The sequence below is a fragment of the Saccopteryx bilineata genome, chromosome X (assembly GCF_036850765.1).
Source record: "Saccopteryx bilineata isolate mSacBil1 chromosome X, mSacBil1_pri_phased_curated, whole genome shotgun sequence".
In the NCBI taxonomy this organism is placed as follows: Eukaryota; Metazoa; Chordata; class Mammalia; order Chiroptera; family Emballonuridae; genus Saccopteryx; species Saccopteryx bilineata.
In genome coordinates, this window is record NC_089502.1 from 110,962,499 (window position 1) to 110,976,349 (window position 13,851).

Genomic DNA, 13,851 nt, shown 5'->3' on the forward strand with positions numbered 1-13,851 from the left:
TACTGGTCCGCAGAGAAAGAATAAATAACTTACATTATTTTCGTTTTATTTATATTTAAGTCTGAATGATGTTTTATTTTAAAAAAATGACCAGATTCCCTCTGTTACATCTGTCTAAGACTCACTCTTGACGCTTGTCTCGTAAGTTCGACAATTATATTTAAAAATACCACAGTTTTTACGCCGGTTGCATAATTTTATTTTGTGCATTTATCCGTCCCACCCTAAAGGCCGGTCCGTGAAAATATTTTCTGACATTAAACCGGTCCGTGGCCCAAAAAAGTTTGGGGACCACTGTTCTACACGGTCTTCAAGAGGGTCCCGAATGAGTCATTTGCCCACAGTGCAAATCTGCTTATTAATGTACTCTTTTTGGTTTTTCCCCTTTTATTATCTCATTTTCTCCACTCTTGCAACTGTATTTCCTGGAATCACTCCCTGAATAGATTACCTGCACTCCAGGACTTCAAGGAAGGAGGCAAACATGAGACTCAGCTTAATGCAAGGAAATTAAATTTTCGTGTGATCTGTTAATTACCTCCGGCGGTGGTTCTAAAAGTCAAGTTTCTAGAGGTTTTGTTTGGTGAGTGTATCATCAAAATAAGCTTGAGGCCTTGTTAGGTGTTAGCAGTGGGGGAGACACCTGTGGGTGCGTGCGCTCTGAGTGCAGACTCTGCTCCGCTCAGCGAGGGCAGGACACCGTTGCCTGCTTGGTGGTGGGTTTTGTGAGTCCTGGGGAGTCCAGCCCGGAAATGTTTGATTGCTGTTCTGCCCCCTGCGGTGAACAGTAAACATGAGCTTTTCTAGGGTCTGTGACAACCTCCTCTCTATTTTCTGAAAACCAGCAGGATGACGAGCATCTGGAAACAGGACAGTTAGATTGCTGATAATGTTTTGCAATCCAAAAGACAGACATTAACCGGTTTGTGCATGTGTGCAGTGGTGTCAGAAAGAAATTTCCAATCAGGAACAGAGTAACCAAAAGAAGACAAAAGGGTGCTTCCCCAATGTAACGCCGGTGGCCGAGGCTGGGCAGGTTCCCATTGGATTCTGGCAGACCGTAGAGACACTGCGGAGTCGGAGAGCATCAGCCCATGCCCGCTTATCGGAGTCTCGCAAAGACAGGCGAGTGAATAAACATCGAAAGGGAAAGAGCTAATAAACCAAGGAAAATCTGCTATTCTCAGTAAGGACAAGGGAGCAAGGGAAATCGCAGCTCACACCCGCCAAGGAGCGACCTGGGAGAATGGCCACCCAGGGCAAGCACCGCAGCCTTACATAGACCATGCGTACATGGCGCTGCTACGTACCCACGCACCAATCAGGCAAAGAGCTTGCAGCCGGTAACCCCGCGAGCAAGCCTAACACAGCTGTTTTCCCCACACCCAAACAGTGAAGACGGTGCGACAGCTGTGAGAAGCCCTGGGAGGCTGCTCTTTGCCCGAGTTCACCTGCATCTGTAGCCAGAGGCTGCCCTTCCATCTCATCCACAGCTTCCTATCATTTATGGCATCCAGGAAGATGGGCCTCTGCTTGCATTTCTCCCCAAAGATCATGATCTTTTAAGGTTTGTTTAGGATTGCATGTGTTTTAGAAACACATAGGCCCAGAGAAGGGAACATTTGCAATTGCAGAAAAAATGAACTCACAGGAGGGTTTTCCAGATTTCTGAAATGAAAATGGTGATTGTAATGTCGGCATTGCTTGTTGTGAGGATTAAATGAGATAATGTATTCAAAAACACCTGGCACTGTGCCTGCTCCTAGCAGGCAGGCAGAGTGTGAGACTTATTATTCTAATACATGGAGTTCTATATAATACGTTGGTTAACTTTCTCTGATACCATTCTGATTTCTTTCTTTCTTTCTTTCTTTCTTTCTTTCTTTCTTTCTTTCTTTCTTTCTTTCTTTTTTTCCCTTTTTCTTTTTTGCCTGATACGAGCCTTATTCTAACCCTGGACATCCCGAGAGCCACCCTGAGTTAAGCACGGTCCAGTGGATTGCACCCATTTCTCCGGGCTCCATTGCACATGGTGGAGTATGTTGTACTCTCTCTCTCTCTGTATTCTTATAGGGGTTTATGGCCTTGTTGGCAACCCCTCCGCTTGAAGTAACAAGCCACAAGGGGAACATCATACCCAGGGCACCCCATGGGGCTCCAAGGCCTATAGACTGCAAACAGGAATGAACAGAACCCCAATTCAGCCAGCTCCTCATGTTGGGGAGGAAACGGGCTGAGAATTTGAACAGTGCAAAATCGGCACAGCAGCGGGGCCTCTGATCTAGTCAGTCAATGTGGAAAGACTGCTGGACCTAGAACCAAATTCCCGGGCAGTTATATCTTGGGGTTGGGAACTCCATCCAAGCCCTTTTTCCCTAGCTGCACATGAACTTCGGGGAGCAGAAATTATGCTTCTGCAGGAGCCAGGAGAAAAGCCAAACTCTCTAAACCGCCAAGGCAGCTGTCGCAAACGTACACGTTATTAGGCTGATTGAAATAATCAGAAAACAGCTCCAGAAATGCTGGCTTGGAGAAAGGCAGGCAATTTCTGCTTGGCAGAGAGTGATGTCAGCCTTCTCAGCGGGGGGAAATCGAATGTTGTCTTTCTCACTCTCTTTCTTTTTTTTTTTCCTTCTAAAAACTTCCCTGCATCATTTGGTGAAAAGGGCTGTTGGAGTATCTCACCTGCTGTGCCATGTGGCCCTCTGGCATTCTGGGTCACAGAGCAACAGGAGAGGTGCATTAATGACCTCCCGGAAACATTTTGACTTCAGATTCTAGGAAACTACCTTCTACCTGGAGCCTGTGCCTTGTTCTCCGTTTCTCCCTCTTGGCCTCTCCCTTACTCAAGTTGTCATTAAGCAAGTAAAGGAGGCCCAAAGCCTGAAAATCTGACCTCGTGAGGCAGAAGCAACCGTCCCTATCAGAGGAGATAGACGGAAGCAGAGAACTGGAAAAAAAATGATTCCTGTCTCCCTGTGATAAAATTGAGTTAGCGCTGGTCACATTAATGCCCGTTTAGAGTGCAGAAGGGACTGTGACCCGGTCAGGGCCCGGGGTGGGGGACTGGGGGGCCGTGAGGCCACAGCAGGGCCCTCCCCTACACTGTGGCTTCATAGCTCTTAGCATCCCTTAGCCTCCTCTTCAACCTGGATTCAGTGGTCTCTCTTCAATGTGTTGTCTGGCCCGGATTTGCTGGCCTTGAAGCAGGTATGTGGGCCAGCTAAGTGCTAACTTGTCATCCAGTTCTTCTGGAGAAATCTGGGAGGGGGTGGGTAAGGGCTGAGCAGGGTAATGCCAGGGATGGTACTTTCTGGACAGGCTGCCTAGCGGGACTCCGCTCTGATAGCTTCAGCTGCAGGCAGTAGCCGTGCGCATAGCCCTGGGGGAGGCTGAGGGCCGGCGCGAGCCGAGGGGGAGGGGAGAGGAAGCTCTCTGTGTGGTATTCGCAAGGTGGTGGGGACCGTGCTGCTTCCAGGTTTCCAGCAATCACGAGGCACATTTGCTACTGCAGGCTCATTAACGAGGCCTGCGGGAGTGAGGGCTGGCTTGTCCACTGTGTTAACTGGACTGTAGGAAAAAAGAAAAGTCAGAAAGGGGAGAGCCATGTTCAGGCTTGGGTTCAACTTGCACTACTCCTGCGCACTTGAAAGGACACCCCCCACTCACAACTGCCTTGCCCGTCGCTGGGGGTGGGCAGGGGAGACGCGGGGATGAAGGGAATTGAGGGGGGAGGGTTGTCATTTCTATGGATCCCCTGCCCTCTAGTTTTTCTTTTTAATTAATACCGGGCACAACTTTTGGTGCCCTTGGGTCACAATTAGACATTGTCCCCAGTGTGATGACCACAGGACATTCCTTTTCAGCAGAATTGGTTGTGCTGGCTCAGGCATGGGGCCAGAGGTGTGAGCCCTGCTTGCCCACTCAGGAGGAGAGAATGCTTAAGAACCTCGCCCATGGAAACAGTCACAAAGCGAGGAGCCCACCGGATGGGCTGTCCTTCCTCCATGCCTGCTCTTGCCCAGGCTCTAACCTGCCTCAGTTCTGTCCCCTGCTCTGGGTGGCCACACCGCCTCGGCTGTAGACAAAGACACCTCTGGGTGTATGGGACACGTGGTGGCCCACAGCTGCCCTCGGGCAGCTGAGGTCCCCTTGGGTGGAACCTGTTATCCTCTCTTCCCGTCCTCCAAGGTGGCTTGAATTCACAGCCAGCACTCCTGTTTGTTGGGCAAACAGACAGTGAAAACAGTCCAGCTCTAGGAGGCTCGGAGCCTGGCAGCCGGCCAGAGGACCTGGCAGCCGCCTCCCAGGAACGGGAGGAAAGACTATCCATTCGGGCATTATTTAGGGCCCACTGGCTTCTCTCCCTGCATCTGGCTTCTCCCCCCTGCATCCACAAGAGATGTCAAGGGCAAGGACAGAGGACGATGAGGAACTGGGGATGATTTTTTTCTGCCACTTTTCAGGAGATCAGAAGTCCTAGCAAGAGGTTACTCGGGGAAGCTGGATGATGTTATCGACCAAATTGGGGTTTGGGGATTATCTATGGATTTCATTTATCTGTGTTTTCCCTGGTCTCTCTTGTTGTAGGTAATTAAGAGCTGATTGCTGGTAATTAAGAGTTGTTGAGAGAGCCAGCAGGATCCAAAAAGGAGACTAGCACGTTTTGTCTTCTTTTGGACAGACTCCTGACATCCTGCCCCTCCTCCTCAGCCTGGCCCCCCTGCGGGTGTGCCTCCCACAGGGATGGCGACCCTAGAGAGCAAGTCGCAACTTGTCAGCTGGACTATTTATGTGCAAAATATGCTCTGACCTCATTCTCTCCTCTTATTCCCAAGCCTTGAGGAAAGTCTCGCATAGCGGGTTCAGGTTCTAGTCTCCTGACACTCAGGTGTGTTAAGATATAGCTTTTCTTTATTTCTCCCAGACTGGGCTCTTGAGTCTCCATTGCTGCTGATGTTAGACAACTTGAACTTGCCAAGCCAAAGTAACAGTTCCTCCCGGTTGAAAGCATGGTCACTTTGAGGCCAGTGCTGTCTCTGTGGCATTTCCTTTTGCCCTTTCTGCCCTGGTGTGAGCTGTGTCCCTGGAAGGAGTCCTATGCCGCCCTGGCATTGACCAAGGGACATGTGTCCACATGCTGCCCTGTTTCCTGGCCCCACCTACTGGGCTCTGTGGCCTTGGACCAGCTGGGCTTGTCCCTTCTGGACTGGAACATGGACCCTGATGTCCCAGGTGGCTGTGGCCTGGGGTCCACAGGTCACATTGGAAGTGATCGGTGTGCTGCTCCCTCCATGCTCCTGCTGAATCCCCTCAGCGAGCCCTTCTGGGTGCTGTGGGGGTTTGGGCACTCCTGGCTGCTCTCTTCACCGTGCTGGGGGTGCAGGGTCCGGGCCACACGTGGTACTGGTGCCGAGCCCACTCCGTCCGCCGAGGCGCCTCATTTGCCGCAGCTGCTTTACCTCTGCTAAGCGTGGTCCTTCTCTCTAGGGTGGGAAGATTTCTCCAGCAGGCTGCATCCTAGCCCCTCCCCTCCCCTCCCCTCCCCTCCCCTCCCCCTCCCCTCCCCTCCCCTCCCCTCCCCTCCCCTCCCCTCCCCTCCTCTCTCCCCTCCCCTCCCCTCTCCATGCCCTCTCTGGGGATTCTGTGTCTCTCCTGTTTCGTAAGAGCCTCAGGCCTGTCTCAGGCCTCAGTTGGCATGGAGACCATTCTACTGGTCAGCCAGACTCTCAAATTGGTGAAAACTATATTCCCTTTCCTGTGGCAGGAAAACTGCTCACTCTCACTCCTCCCTAGTCTATATGTTATGGTGTAGAATAAACATTCCAGGCCTAAGGCATCAGAAAGCCAGCTTCCCAGAATTCCAAAGCACCCTACGTGTCTCAAGCACGCGATGCTTGCCTTTGGATGCCATGGCTCTCAAGAGCAGCCAGTCTGCTCCAGGTTTACTGAAGTCATTGTGGGATCTCGGAAGCTCTTCCATTTCCAGTAGACTCACGTTTATTGCCCACTTCCCGAGTGTCCCACACTTTGCCTGGGTTATCGTGTGTAAGCCTCATAGCTGTCCTGTTAGGATTTCCATTTTGCATGTGAGGAAACTGAGACAGAGGAGTTAGAGGGTTTGCTGGATCATTCACCTCTGGTGCCTTGGCTTACGTCGCTGTGGCTTGAGCTCCACTTCCAGCTGTGGACGTGGTGGACAGTTCCATGAGGGCTTTGACTCAACTCATACCGACAGCATCTCATTCAGTGTGAACCATGCATCTGTGCCTCTCCTTTTCTACCCTGGGCTTCTCTGCTGCCGCCGACGCGGGGGAGTCTGCTCGTCAGGCGAGCATGTGTATCCTGGTAGGAGGCTTGCTTGCTCATATGTCTGGCAGTTGATGCTGGCTGTCAGCTGAGCCCTTAGCTGGGGCTGCTGGCCAAACACCTAAACATGACCTCTCCATGTGCATTGGGCTTCCTCACAGCATGGCAGCATGGGTTCCAAGGGTGAATGTCCTGAGAGAGAGAGAGAGAGAGAGAGAGAGAGAGAGAGAGAGCGCTAGATGGAAGCTGCTTGCATTTGATGACCTAGCATGAAACTCACATAGCATCACTTTCACCATGTTCTATTGGTTGGAACAGCTACCAACCCACCCCGATTCCAGGGGAGAGGAAAAAGATACCCGCCCTTCCATGGGACTGGCATGATTCTAGAGGAGCATATGGGACAGGAAATACTGCTGTGACCATATTTGAAAAATATGATCTATCATAACAGAAGTGTCCAGGGAAAGAATGGAGAAGAAATTGCTCAAACATGTTCAAAACTCAGATTCCAGGGAACCAACCCAGGGGACACTTAGGGCTCCTTTTGGCCCGGACACAATTCAGGGGCTGCCAACCTGCCTTGATCTGAGACATGCTGGGAAGTCACTCGCACCAGGTATTGGAACAGTCTTCTGGGTTAGTCTTTGCTGCTGAAGTATAGGGAAGACTAAGCCATTAGTGGCGCTACTGTAGACGTTCTAAAAGGTATATTCTCAGAGGTTCTGCAATGATAGCACACCATCCCTGCAACTCCATGTCTCATGGTGGAGACTGACACAGATCGTTCCAACCTTGCGGGATGAGTGTTCTGACAAAGGTGAGCACGGGCTTCTGGGAGCACGAGGGAACGGCACCTTCCCCACCAGGGCTTGCTATATAGTCTTGGATTGGGGCATTTCCTAGAAAGGCTGACATCGGAGCTGGTGGTGAGTGGCATGTGAGAATTGGTCAGAACAGGGAGGGGGGATGGCATCTCCGCAGAGGGGCCAGCCTGTGCAAAAGCAGGCAGGGGAAAAGAACGGTCAGCTGCAGGAAGATGTGTAGAAGTGGTAAGGGAGAGAAGGGTGGATGGAGTGCCGGGACCATACCCACCAGGCCTGCCAAGGAATTAGAGTCAATGGGGGAGTTGATTTTTCGCTTTCCTCTGTCCAGGGCATCAGGAAATTCCTGGTCTCCTTGGGAAGAGGGTGTGAAGAATGTGTGCCACACGAAGAGGAAAAGGAGGAAAACAGAAATGGGAGGAGAATGGGGAGGGAGGGGACAGGCGGGGGGGGGTGGGGGAAGAGGAGGAAGAGAGGAAGGAAGAGGAGGAATAGAAGAAGGAAAAGAAGGAAGAGGAAAAGAAGGAGGAGAAACGGGGGGTGGGGGAGAAGGGGGGGAGGAGAGAAAAAGAGACAGGTCCTAAGACAAAGGACTTTTTTATAACATGGCCTAGAGCCACCTGGGGCACTCCGGCCACCTCTGAGAGCCTTTGCTTTGGGGACCTGTCTTGTTTGTTTATACCCTGCAGTTATTCATGCACTGATTTCATTGATAGACATTTAGTGTTTGCACTCTACTTCCTTTGGTTGCCTTTGCGTGCTTTCTCATTTTTAACAAATAGATATTGGGACACAGTCTAACAAATATAAGTGAACTACTGGGCCAATGGAATAGCATATTTGAGCTCTGAGGTCCAGCCAATCCCTGCCACATACCCCTCACCTCCCTCTCTCCCTCAGCCCATCCACTCTTGGTTTGAGAGCTTGCTCTGTGCCAGGAACAGGATATATCAGTTTGTACTCCTTTTTTATTTTTATTTTTTAAATGAGAGGAAGGGAGATAGTGAGATGGATGCACACATGCATCCCGACTGGAATCCATCTGGCAACCCCTGTCTGGGGCTGATGCTCAAATCAACTGAGCTATTTTTAGCACCTGAGGCTGACATGCTCGGACTAACTGAGCTATCCTTAGCACCCAGGGCTGACGTTTGAACCAGTCAAGCCACTGGCTGCGGGAAAGGAAGAGAGAGAGAAGGGGAAAAGGAAGGGGGAGAGAAGTACATGGTCACTTCTCTTGTGTGCCCTGTCTGGAAATCGAACCTGGGATTCTATACATCAGGCTGACACCCTATCCATTGAGTCAACTGGTCAGGGCTAGTTTATGCTCTTGGTATTTATTAGAGTTCGGTTGACTCAAGAGTAATCAAAAGAAATCCCAAATGACAGTGGTGTGTCCACAATAGAATTCAATTTCTCTCTCCCATTTAGGAAGTCCAGATTTAGGGCAGCTTTGGCATATCACGGGGCTCCTTGACCTTGTTACTCTGCGAAGTATGGCTTCTATGGTGGTTTAGAATCACATTTGAATATTCTTTGACAGTTGGAGTCAAAGTCCCTTTTCCTTGAATATGGGTCTGACTCTTCTCATGAACTGAATGAGGCAGAGATGACTCTGAGTGACTTCTTCACAAAAGGCAATATGGCTTCTTTATTTTTTTAATGAATTTTATTGGGGTGACACTGGGTAACATAATTATACAGGTCTCAGCTGTCAAATTCTACAGTACATCTCTGTGCACCGTATTGTGTATTCACCCCCTCCCCCAGGTCAGGCTGACAGCTGTCAGGCAATACTGTTTCTAAATGGCTCTCTCGCTCTGCGCACTGCCCCCCTCCCCAGGTCTATGGAATTTTGAACTGTCATGGAAGAAGTTTGGCTGTTCCATCCCAAAGCCACCATGTTGGAGATCCCCGAGGTGTCTGTCCCAGGTGTTCTGGGCCTTCTTCTCCCAGATGTTGGAGTTCTCTCAACCCAGGCACCAGGTATGCAAGAGTAAGAAAGCCTTTAGATGATTCCAGCCCCAGCCACCATCTGACCACACACACACACGAAAGAGTGAGAATTGTTGAACTGAACCCAACCAACTTCCAGGACAACGAGGGAAAGAAAAAAGAAAAACCACCTTCAAATGATATTGTTTTAAACCGTTACGTTTTGGAGTGATTTGTTATGCGGCAATAAATAACTGATTCAGTTCCCAATTTACTTCATGGCCCAAGATGGCTTCTAGAGCTTGAAGTTCATTGACTGGAATGCTGACTGGCCTGGTAAGCCCCAGGCATCTGACTGCTGTGCAGATGGCCATACCCACTGGCCTAGATGAATGTCTGACTGTTCTGTTCCAGGGACCACATATTTCTGCCCTTACTGGAGCCTGCTGAGCCTGCTGTTCCACTGGGGACGGTCTTCTTAAGGGTGGAGGGCTCTTTGGAGCACGTGATGGGGCCCTCCGAGGTTCTGGGGACACTGACACACCTGCTGCTTGCGTTGGCAGCTGCTCCCCATCCCTGCACTAGTCCCCAGGTGACTTGGTACGTGTGGTTGACACGGAGCCTCTCAATTTCCTGTCTCCCCTCTTCTCTGGCCTCCTGGCTTGCAACCGAGTCTTCCTGTTTGGGGGGCTGAGGGCACTGCGGCTTCACACTGACTTTCTCTGGCCCCTCCCTCTCCCCCAGGTACAGTGTGCGGGGAGGAGAGCTAGAGGAACAGTGGCCTTCATCCATTCTGGTGCAGTGAGAACGGCACTGGACTGCAGACCTGGGCTGTCATTCAGGCCCAGCTACTAATTGGCCGCAAGACTGGGTTTATCCCTTTACCCCTGGCCCCAGTTTCCTCATCTATAAAGCTTTACAGGTTCTGACATTGTGATTCTGTAATATCTATTGAATATCCTTGTTGGCCTATTTGGAGGATCTGAAACAAATTGTACCCGTTAGTGATCTTTCCATTGTAAACCCAACCCAAAGCAATGTTAGCAAAGGGGAAAATTTATTGGTTTATGTCACTGGATGTTCCAGGGGTAACATACTTCAGATATGCCTTGATCTAGGGCCTAAATATGACACCAGCACCTATTATTTGCTTTATTTCCTCTGGATGAGCTTTGATGGCTGAACACAGAGTTTGTCCCCTGCACCCCTCCATCGAAATCCCTGGAACCTCTAGCTCCCTGCCACTGCCTCCACCTATCGCCTTGTTGAAGCCATTGTTCCTTAAACCTTGTACTCTTCCCAGCCCAGAAAAAAGACTGTGTCCCAGCGTTCCCAGCAAAAGTTCTGATGTTCACTCTGATTGGAACAATTCGGTCATGTGTGCCCTCTGATTAAGCCAATCAGGCTAATCCCTGGCACTGGGGATGCAGACAACCCCAACTCCCCAAGCTGCCTGGCTGGAAAAGGATACTGGCGCTGTGTATGTGGGGGGGGGCAGGGGTACTTGTCCTCAAAGATCTTACACAGAAAGCAGACAGCTAGACCCTAAGGATCCTTCTTATAGTGCACTGGAATTCAGCAAAGGGGAAGCTCCATCTGAACCCAATAGTCAGGGAGGGCTTCTTGGAAGAGGTGAAACTTGTATGCTGAGGAGAATTTGCACAGGCAGGAGTCTTGGAGAGAGGACAGACAAGGACCTTCTGATGTACACAGTCCTGCAGCTTCTCCAAGCCAGGAACTATGTTGATTGGGGTTTTAATAGGTTACAATTACAGAAGCAAAAGAGAAGCCTTGTAATGGTGTCATAGTGAATTGTGTCTCCCTGAAAAGTCATGTATTGATGCCCTAATCCCTAGTACCTTAGTCTGTGGCTATATTTGAGGCTAGGGTCTTTAAAAAGGTAATAAACCTGACCAGGCAGTGGTGCAGTGGATAGAGCGTCAGACTGGGACACAGAGGACCCAGGTTCAAAACCCTGAGGTCGTTGGCTTAAGCACTGGCTCATCTAGCTTGAGTGTGGGCTCACCAACTTGAATGTGGGGCCAGCGCTTGAGAGTGGGATCATAGACATGACCCCATGGTCGCTGGCTTGAGCCCAAAGGTTGCTGGCTTGAAGCCAAGGTCTTTGGCTTGAGCAAGGGGTCACTTGCTCTGCTGGAGCCCCCAGTTAAGGCACATATGAGAAAGCAATCAATGAACAACTAAGGAGCCTAAGGAGCTGCAAAGAAGAATTGATGCTTCTCATCTATCTTTCTTCCTGCTTATCTGTCCCTATCTGCCCCTTTCTGTCTCTGTCACAAAGAAGAAGAAGAAGAAAAAAGGTAATTAAGCTAAATAGGGTCCCATGAATAGACCCAAATCCAACCTGACTGGTGTCCTTATAGGAAGGGAAGATAAGGGTACAGATACACACACAGGGCAGACATGTGAGGACACGGAATATACGGCCATCTGCAAGCCAAGGACAGAAGCCTCAGAAGAAACCAACCCTGCTGACACCCTGATATTGGACTTCCAGTCTCCAGAACTGTGAGATAATAAAATCTTGTTGCTTAAGCCACCCAAACTGTGGCTCTGTGTTATGGTAACCTGAGCAGACTAATGCAACTGGTTTCAAAAATGACCAAGTACCCCACCTCTCCTTGCCCCTTACTGGGGGGCTGGCTTCCCTGCCTGGAGCCTGGCCATGCTCTCAGCATGATGCCATCCCAGGGCCTCTCTCCTACCTTCCTTTATCCCGAAGCTGGCACCCTAACTCAGTGATTTTCAACCTTTTTTGAGCCACGGCACATTTTTTACATTTACAAAATCCTGGGGCACACCACCTACCAAAATGACACAAAATGACACTCTAACACAGTACATATTATGCATATAGTTAATAATATAGTTTCTAAATGTATTTATACTCACTTAGTGTGAAACCTGGGCCTGTTTCGATGAACACAAAAGGGATATCCCGGCAGGAATGGTAGAAAGACACACACGAAGCTCTTCCTCAACAGTTCTCAGTCTCTCTCTGTTTTTAGTTTTTATTGCAGTCAAGCTTGAGAAGCTCAGCTCACATAGATATGTGGTTGAAAATGGGAGGAATGTCAAAATAGCTTTGTTGGCCAGAATGGGGAACTCCTTGGCAACAGATAACCAAAAACTGTCCAAAGGAAGATCAGCAAACTTTAGCTTTAAAGTTAGATAACATTGTGATGCATTGTATATCACCCTCTGCGGGGGCCTTTTTTTTTTTTTTTTTTTAAAAAAGGTCAAATATCTATATACACCATCAGGATAGACATAACCAGCTGAGGCTGAGGCTTCATCTAGTGGTGGCAACATTTACCTCCAGTCCTGACCAGGATTAGAAATCGGGACCATGGGGAGGAGTAGCAGCTTCAACTACTCGCTGCAGCCACACAATGACAAGTGCGTGGCAGCCCGAGCGGGGACCTTCCTGGGTGCGGATGAGAGGCGGCCTACTATTGGTTCATCGCTAGTGGTCGGGATGAATCCTAGAAGGTGATTGGTCAGTGAGCGTTCCCTGTGCCTCCACTCTTCCTGTCGCTGATAGCTGGAGGGATTGTGAGGGGAATGATTATGTTCAGATGAAGGCGGCTGGCAGCGGGCTGGATAAATAGCCTCCGTGGGCCGTAGTTTGGGGACCCATGTTTAATTTCCCCACGGCACACCTGACCATGTCTCACGACACACTGGTTGAAAAACACTGCCCTAACTGACGGAGCTTCACCCACAAAGCCATCCTAGATGCTGCCAGGTTCTCTTCGTTCTGAACTTTCTTTTGGTCACTTGCTCTGAACTGTCTTTGAGAGTTAAACCCTCGCCCTCTCCCTGAAGTGTATACTTTTACAGAAGATGAAGCCAGATTCAGCTGTTTTTGACATAGCAGATGGAATTTTCCCCGATGTAAAAATAATGGTGCCCAATTCTTGTGGGAAGTGGATGGCTTTCCTCAGAAATAGCCCCACAATGGCCTCATTTTCTAAAACTTGCAACTCAGCGAGTACTTAGCCTTTAGCAAGAAGAATCCAGTTTGCTAAAGTTGAAAAAAGGAGAGATCCATTTGTCAGTATGGGCAGCCACTCAAGTAATGGGAATTGAGGCGTTCCCCCGATGCTTTCCCACCATCCTTGAGGTGAAAACATCGAACCTCTAACAGATTCGTGGTCAAAGACAATGTTCGTGTTGGCTGGGCTTTGCTTACACCCTGCTGAACACATCCTGGAACGAAGTGGAGTACAGGACCAGGGGAGGGCGGATGGTCTCAGCAAATAGTAGGCTTAGAGCAGGGGTCCCCAAACTACGGCCCGCGGGCCGCATGCGGCCCCCTGAGGCCGTTTATCCGGCCCCCGCTGCACTTCCGGAAGGGGCACCTCTTTCATTGGTGGTCAGCGAGAGGAGCACATTGACCATCTCATTAGCCAAAAGCAGGCCCATAGTTCCCATTGAAATACTAGTCAGTTTGTTGATTTAAATTTACACGTTCTTTACTTTAAATATTGTATTTGTTCCTGTTTTGTTTTTTTACTTTAAAATAAGATATGTTTAGTGTGCATAGGGATTTGTTCATAGTTTTTTTTATAGTCCGACCCTCCAACGGTCTGAGGTTACAGTGAACTGGCCCCCTGTGTAAAAAGTTTGGGGACCCCTGGCTTAGAGCCTGCACCCTATGGGAGGGGCAGGGAGGAGAAGCCCTGACAAGCAAGGGACAGCCAGAGGGGACTGGAAACACACACGGAAGGACATGATGAGAAGGGAGGCGTGCTTCTCA